This window comes from Toxotes jaculatrix, chromosome 19 (genome assembly GCF_017976425.1).
Source record: "Toxotes jaculatrix isolate fToxJac2 chromosome 19, fToxJac2.pri, whole genome shotgun sequence".
Classification (NCBI taxonomy): Eukaryota; Metazoa; Chordata; class Actinopteri; family Toxotidae; genus Toxotes; species Toxotes jaculatrix.
Genome location: NC_054412.1, coordinates 8,944,890 through 8,953,838, shown reverse-complemented (window position 1 = coordinate 8,953,838; position 8,949 = coordinate 8,944,890).

Below are 8,949 nucleotides of genomic sequence, written 5' to 3'. Positions count from 1 at the left end.
TGTCTGCCTATTTGTCTGGGAGCAGAAGGGATATTGTTTTAGGGTTTGGGAGAGAAATGAGCCAACAGGCACCAGAGCTGATACTATGTGTATCAGAAAGCACAAAGGCAAGGTAATACCGGTGATACATCAAAGTCAGTCTGCGTACCAGAACAGCTGGTGACCCACAGAGTGTTATAATGTCAACGACTTTTCAGAGTAATACCCACAATGCAGCATGATAATGTATTAAGACGCCTTGTCAATGCTACTAACAATACGTTGAACAGTAGGCAAGTATTGTAGTTGCTATTGCATGTTGTAAGTTGCCTATGGAAATATAGCTGACTTGATTCCACCCACAAAAACATATGTTAGTCATACTTATAGAATTATACATATTACACATATACATATTAATTTTCGGGCACATGTCAGTGCCCATGTATTGTTTATAGCCCTGTGATGCCCAAGATGTCTGCCCAGTGCAGTCTCCAGTAACTCTAACAACTTTCAAGTGGTTTTAAAAATATGGAGGTGTATTACTCAGACTATGAAGTGACAAATTAGGTGGAAATTAGCTCCCTGTTCTCTGCCTGAGGATTACACCTTTTAGATGGGATACATACAGAGCAAATATGGGCAGCAGGGCTAAAATCTTCTGCTTGATAATGTGTTCATTAGGTTATAAATGAACTGGAATTTGGTTGTTCGGCTTCAGCAGCTCGTGACCCTGACAAGAATCAAATAAGGCTTTTTAATACGGAAAAAGGGAAATTGTACTAACATATTTGAAGTGATAGCTGACTTAAATTGAATTTTTCTTCTCCTTTCAGCATGCAGCTGGTGTTATGTTTATTGGTGTTTTTTTTTTTCTTACATTTCAAAATTGTAAGTAGTAAAATTATACATTGTATTAAACAGCTGGAACAAACAGTGCAGAATGAAGCACAATTATGTATATTACTACAATACCGCAGTGTTTTTGAGCTGACTGACTGCAGGTACACGCAAGAATGAACAGGGAATTGCTGTTGTCTTGTACTGCATATATTCTGCATATATGCTCTCAGAATATTCTCATTATTCTAACTGAGATTTAAAAGTGAGGGTTGTTTTATGCAACGCTTGATATAATAAGTATAATAAGTGTCTTCAAACCAGGAGAAGCAGAAATCCATTCTACAATCCTTCACCTTCTCAGCTACTTCGAGGAAGGTAACCGTAACACTGGACAACTGGCATCTTAAGTGTATGAAAGTGTTTTTGTTTAAGAAACAATATGGTTAATTACTCATCTTCTCTTGTGGTCTCTCTCTTTTTTCTTACACAAAAACACTTTCATATACAGGACAGAGACACAACACACACAAGCTCTTTTGGCTCAGGCCAAGCCAAGTGTTACACAGGCCAAAAATAAACCCAACAACCTGACTAGTCCAGAAAAGATACAAACATACAAAACAGAGATGTCACTCATGCTTCCTCTCAACATTTTACATTTTTTTTTTATTCAAGCTGATGTCAACAGTCTGACAAAGTCACAGCTGCAGTGTGGATGTTGTGACAGTAAATTAGCACAAAGAATTAAAGTTTATCATTTATTCACTTTGTATGTGTTTCTGCTGCTCTGTATGTCTCTGTAACTGTACTGGTCTAAAAATACCACATGGCTGCTGTTCAGACATCCTCAGCACATCCCAGAAAAGGAGGTCCCAGACCTGACATCTTGTCTTAGTGATTTGTTGCTTTTGGTCTCTTGAGGTTACCATAAAGAGTGATGTCAGTGTCGATCTTGATTCCTTCTAAGGTCAAGCAGATTCCCACTGGATGATTTTCTTATATAAGCAACAATGGGTCAATCTTGTGAATTCCCTTTTTGCTGGAATTCTATAAAGAGATAAAGAGAGAAATCTATTTCCCTTCTGAGAGGCATATCCTTCTGACCTCTTAATACACTCTCTCCCTCTCTCTCTATATATATATACACACACACACGTTAGTGTTTTGTCTGTTATATCGTGTGCTGCGTATTTTGCAGGCAATTTTCACTACAATGTCATGAGTGGCTGTGCAGGAAGGATGACATATTGTCCAAGTCAGAGAGAGAGAGAGAGAGAGAGAGAGAGAGAGAGAGAGAGAGAGAGAGAAGGAAGAACAGTAATTAAGTCTACAGAAAAGCTAAACCTTGGTGAGGAAAAGGATTCAGAGAAAGTCTTTAGGAAAAATTATTTCAAATAAAAGAGCTTTTAATTTCCATGAAGAAAAAAACCAAAGAAACTGCTCAGAATTCTTAATCCAAAATCCCTCAAAGAAGGTTTTCACCTCAAAATAACAATTTCACTTGTCATAAAATGTGACACAAAGACCTCCATGTCTTGTGTTGGGCCTCAAAACCAAATGAAGAGCATGTAGAGGTTCTTTAAAACATGCAGCAAGTTTATTGTTTTAGTATTTTTACATTCACATTGTGCTTAAGGGCAAAACAGCAATAACAAACAAATGTGTTTTGGGACACAGTCTAAATCTTGGCATCATCAACAAATCACCCCCTGGTTCATCCTATCAGTGTCAGAGCTCTGCAGCAGTCCATATTCCTGATGTCTATGCGAAGCCTGTTGTTTATCCCCAGGCTCCTTAAATACTCAATCATGTGCTTTAGCGACCAGGGTGGGAAAAGCACAGCTATAGAAAATCATATTTTATGATTTGGTGGTGGTGGGGGGGGGGGGGGGGGGGGCAGACCCAATGCTGATTGTGTTCCAAGAATTGACGTTGCATGCTGCTGAATCATAGACAGCCTCACTGGCAGCAGACACACCACATCTCTCCTTTAATAAGAGGACACCAGCTCATGTTATGACACCAAGAATCTGATGCCAAAGCACCATTGATCCAGAAATTGTGAAGCTTAAGTAATGGTCGATCATCGTTACTGTCCACTGAGGATAATTTATGAGAAGCATGTTTATCTCATAACATCACCAAGTCAATACACAGTTTATCATTTTCAGAAAATATGAACCCCTGCTATCTGCGCTATACCACTCTCAACTGTAAACTTTCATCAAAATCTAAATCAGGACTTCAGCTGAGGCAGGACCATGTCAAGACACGTGAAAGGCCAGACGCTTCACTACAAGAGTTTTTTTTCCTCTTAAATGTAACTGCTCTTCAGACATTTATTCAGAATTTCCATTCTGTTTCTGATATCGGAGACTACCACATGGTAGACGTAAAATGCCTGACGCACAGCGAATCACAGGATGCCACAAAGCAGTGACCTTGTAAATATATGGGCATAATAATTTCAGACCAAAGTCTGATCTGCATGAAGCTTTGTTTCCAAATAACAGATAAACAAAAAATTAATTAACAGATACACAAAAAAATTTTTATTAATTAATTAATGCCATAGTTAGAAGAACGCTCTCTGACTCCCTCAGCTGACCTCCACATGAATTATGTAGCTCTGCAAACATAACCGGACATAGACATAATCACTAGCTTTGGAAAAGTTTCAGGTTATAAAATCAACCTGTCAAAGGCAGACCAGGCACACAGAACGGACCTTGACCAGTTTCCATTTAAAATAGCTCACAGCACCTTTACCCACCTGGGGGTCTCTGTAATACGCAAATTTAAAGATTTATTTAAATACAATCTGACTCAAGCGTTGGAGAAGGCCAAACAGGACTTAAATTGATGGCCATCATTCCCTATCTCTTTAACTGGTAGAATACTTTGTCAAGATTAATATTTTGCCACACTTTTGTTTTTCTTTCAAAGAATAACTGTTTTTAATCACAAAATCTCTTTTAAAGAACCGGATAAATGCATCTCATCTTTTATCTGGAACAAATCAACCAGAAGGATTAGGAAATCATATCTGGAGAGACAAACGGCAGAGGGGACTGCGCATTGCCAAGCTTTATACAGTACTATTGGGCTTCCAATATTCACAATGCAGTTTATTAGTTATCACAATTTTACCAAACAATTGGCCAATATGGACTGAGATGGAGCAGCTTTTGTATAATATTCAGCCTCTTTTGGGTAAAGTGGGACATTAGTATCAAGGACACTGGGTTGGAGTGTTGATGTTTTGATTCTCTTCCTGTATTCTGGAGATATGCCTGAAGGTTTGAGTAGATGTCATATATACAACTTGTAAATCTTTAGAGTAGCGGAAAAAAAAAAATTCTATAACCAAATTCTTTTGAGGTGTTTCTTCTGCTTTAGAGAAATCATAGAATCATAGACCATGGGGAACTTGCCATTGTAGTTTCAAAGTTTACTGAAGTTAAGTCAAGTTTGAAGGTCTCATCTGTGACAGTTCTGATTAGGTATTTGCACATGTACAGTAGCAATGATGAGAGCAAACCCTGACTTTGGCTTACAAATGACTTCCCAATGTCAAACAAAAGAAAGAATATTGATTTACCCCCTGTAGCCTCTGACCATGTCACAAACTTTTCAAAGCTGTTACTGTCACTACTTCATGGCTACACTGACACAAGAAAGCCCAAAACCCATTTGAAAAAGTCATCAGATTACTTTTAAATGCCTGACTCTCCCTGTAAAATGCCTGCCTATTTTATGATGGGAGCATAACACTGAATGGCCGACAGACTAATTTTAGAGACTAATGCTTAATGGCTCACCGTAAAGGATTAGTGAAAGAGCAAGGGATGCACTAAGCTGCAGGGGGAAGCTCACAATAGGTGAGCAATTTTCTCCCAGGTGTTGAAAACAAACAGCCAATGTTCTACTCAATATTTTAGGCATCTGGCACTAGTTTGAAAAATACACCTCGTATGACTGGAGAGACTGCTGCCCAATTGGTGCCAACTCCTTTGCATCAGTTCATAGTTTGGGATGTTGTTTATCGTCCCTTAGCTATCTGAGAGTCTCTGTACATCGACCTCTCTTTTTAGCCACAGAGTAATGAAAGCAGAAGTCAGTGTGCCAGTGTTCTGATAGCACCATTCTGTTCCAGGACAGTGGCTGTGCTCTCACCCTCAGGCCCTGAGCAAGATCTCTTCATTCTGCTTGGATCCTCGTCTCTTTGCAGCCAGCTGCTACCCTACTTGGGTTTCTCATTTCGCTCCTTTGATTGGCCCCTCTGCTTAAAGCCTGTGCCACTTCCATCAGAGGGCTATACGAATCCATTCCACCTTGAATAATTGCGCAGGTCAAAACTCTGTGTGAAGGCGCACAGTTTGAAAATGGTTTGACATGCAGGTTTGACTTCAGTTTCAAGCATCAGGGTAAATTGGTTCATTTGGAAGAGCTGCACATGGCAGATAGGGTCTTGGTCTGGATATAAATGACATGCATTGATTTTTCCTTCTTGTAAAGTAATTCTCACTGAGCTCGTGAATACGCTGCCTGTTTAGTATGCAGTTTGAACACCTCATACAGTAATTGAACCTGTATTACCCTGTTACATCAGCACGGGCCATTTAACATTACTCAGGCAGGCTTGGAACTCATTATGAGAGGCAGAGGAGAGAATGTTGAAAAAAGGGGTAGCATGAAGAAGTGCATTGGATTTATCATAAATACAGTCAAAAGGAGCAGGGAAAAAGTGTGCAGGTGAAACATGAGCCTTGTTATGAATTCTGCACTAGGCAGCAGATTCAGGAGAACATTCGGCAAGACGTCAGGACAACACTCATTAATGCTCTCTTCCTATTATTATTAGCTAGGTGACTACGTGCAGCTGGTAATAGATGTGGTTCTGTGCTCGTTAGGTGACCCTGTGTCCATTTGTCAGGAATTAACAAGTAGCTGTGTTCATTAAGAACAGATAAGCTCCGGAAAGAAGGGTAACCGATAGTGCAGAGGTTACTCCCTCACACATCCATTTGAGGTGGGTGGCAAATCTGAGACAACTGTGTGTGTGTGTGTGTGTGTGTGTGTGTGTCTAGCTTCTTTTCTGTTTCATTCATAGTTAACATATGTAACATGTTTATGAGCAGCAGCTCAGACACACACTGAGACTTACTGTAATGGGACAAGTGGTGAGTCAGACGTACAAGCTCATACAAAGAGGGACAAACAGGAAGTCATGAAAAAACACTGTCAATTTTTCTCTTTAGTCCTATGCTGTCCAATCTTGATGATAGAGACATTAAGTTCCTCTCTCCCGTATAATCAGCACCTCCAGCCACTTCCTGACTGAAATGTTTTTCTCCAATTTCTCATTTTGTGCTTGTCAAGAGTTTCCACCTTCAATTCTACCTGCCCTCTTTCCATCTCACGCAGTCTGCTTCTGCATTCATCAGCAGAAGAACCAGGCTAATGCTTTCCCTCTCATACGTCCTTAAACCTGACGTTTTCCTCGCAGACTTCAAGTGTGGACAGGTTCCAGATATGACTGCAGTGGACAGGATGTGTCTGTTTTTCAGTTCTGAGGCGCGTTTATGTCTGAGTGTGTATTTTGTTGTGTTGCGGGAGTGGAGAAGGAAAAGGGCAAGGTTCAGTGAAATTCAATAGCTATCCTGATAGTAAATGACCTTTACAATAAATGTATTCCTTTTTTAAGGCCAGAGAGGGATATGCAATTCATCCAGTCAGTTGCAATGAAACAAACTTGGAACTTTAACTTAAACTTTAAGTCTACTTTGACCCTGCAGGTAAATATGAACCCAGGGTACTGGAAACAATTTCTGTGCAGCCAGGCCTGAACGCAATGGACGCACAAACACATACACACAATGCAACACTGTGGACCGAAATAATGAAAAAATCTCCCATTTTTGGGGATGATAAACTATAGGCCTAGCTTCAGATGTGGACTGAGACTCAGTATTGGCACATACCCTGTTCTGGTGTAGATTTAGGTTTAGTATTTAGGAGGGTGGCTGAATTAACAAAAGCATTCTGCCATTTGAAAAGTAGTAAATTTAAGTTGTATGGATTATTATCAACTAATGATCAAAATCTTTAACCCTGATACCTGTATGTTTTCGTAGACTTGTTTGGTATGCTATTAGTTGTGCTCAAAGACAAGCTGCTAAACTGTAATAAATTTTGTTTTCAAAATGTGTTTAAGTGTAGTGAAAGCAACACACTCTTGAGAAAAGTCTAAAGGCACAGATTAACCAGTATCCTAATAAGAAACATTTTATAACTTTTTCAGAAAGACACACCAGAGTCATGCATGCTGTAGGCTTTTGGGATGAATGGGGAATGGGGCAACAAATTGTTGATTGTGCTTTTACTCCTTTTTTGTCATCACGTTTCAGTGCTGTGATAAGCTGAGCACTCTTGAACATATGAAGTGAAATAGTAAAGTTGCACCCTGGATACTGAACTAATAACTTGCCCTCGTACTGCTGCCCAGTGGGCTAGTGTCAGAGATACTTAGACTGGACCCACTGGATGAGAGAAATTGTGGACTGCCAAATAGCTGTCACTCTCACATAATTTATAATCAGTAGTCTCTAAGTTTATGTTAGGTCCACTGCGCCAAAAGTTACAAAGAAAAAAAAATCAATAATAAAAAAATCATAATATTTTCATAGTTATTTCGCTTCACAGGTAGCAGCTTAGTTCATTATTGACTCAGCCACTTTGGTGAACTGCGCCGGCAGCTTGCTGGCATTTTGTGTTTCTCTCGCATCATTTCTCAGAAGACTGTTTCAGCACGATATGGATCAGTGAGTGTGAAAGCGTCCCTAAAATGATTCACACAGTGGGTGGAACTGACTTTATTTAGAGATGGAGGGGGAAAAGGACATCTGTGAGGATGAGAGTACTTTATTAGAGCCGAGTTTGGCATTGTAATTTAGTCCTGCTCTCACCAATGGCTCCAGTTTGCCGTGAAAATGTTTCATTCTATTTGTGAAACCTTTACCAGCTATTATTTCCCCGTCTCGCTTCATCTCAGCACAGACACCAAGTAAAAGGGGTGGAATGGTCGTCGTTGGCCATGTTTGGCCCAGTCTCAGAAAATCTCATTAAACTGTCCAAAAGTGGCATTAGGAACCCATTTCTGGCTGTTAACAGGGTGGATGCTGGCTGGCTGGCTGGCCTCAGAACAGCTGTTAGGGGTTGGAGGAATGCAATTACTAGTCATAATAATGTCTGAAGTGAGTACACTAAAGTCATGGTAATTATAACCTGCTTCCTGTCTTCAAAAGCCTGGAGGTGTTGACAGATAGAGACAGAGACAAGGGACCTATTACATCATATTATTTGCTGGCCTGTCATGGCCTAAGAGAAGTTGGATGATTCCGACACATAATAGATGCAATTAAAAACGTGTGTTTTCATGTGTGCCACTGTGATCATGTATAAATTCAATTTCCTCATAATTTCCCCATCATGCCAGCAGAGAGTCCAATTACTTATTCATGACATTTAATGGAAGCAATCTGTCTAACTCTTAAGTGGGAAAAAATGCCTGTTGAGGATACTTACAGGGATGAATAAAACAAACCTGACCAAGCTTTTTATACAGTCACTACCATACCAGACCCACCTTGTTAGTCTTACTTAGAGGCCTGGTCGTTGTTTTTTTTTTTTGGGGGGGGGGGGGGTTTAATGCTTCAAATTCAAAAGTAGGTAACAAAGCTTCAAGCAGTTTGTCTGAGTGTACAGAATTTATAGTGGCTTTTTGTTCACAATTACCCACAAACAGGCAGTGGCATTTTCAACAGAAATGACAGGAAAACAACCACTGCAGCTATTTTAGTTGCAGAACAGCCTCTATGCTGAATGATCATATGAACTAAATGAGATGAAAAACATTTAGTGTTTCACGTTTTAGTGGATGAAAATGTCACAAAAAGAACTGTGCAAAGTGCAAATTGCATATTGTGAAATACTGACCTGCAATAAAATGTACTGCTTTCTAACCATTAATAGTAAAGAGTTTGTGCAGTATGGCCTATATACAATACATTCCCTAAGAGAGCCACATATACCAACATTAACAGAATGGCTTACTGTAAAATACAG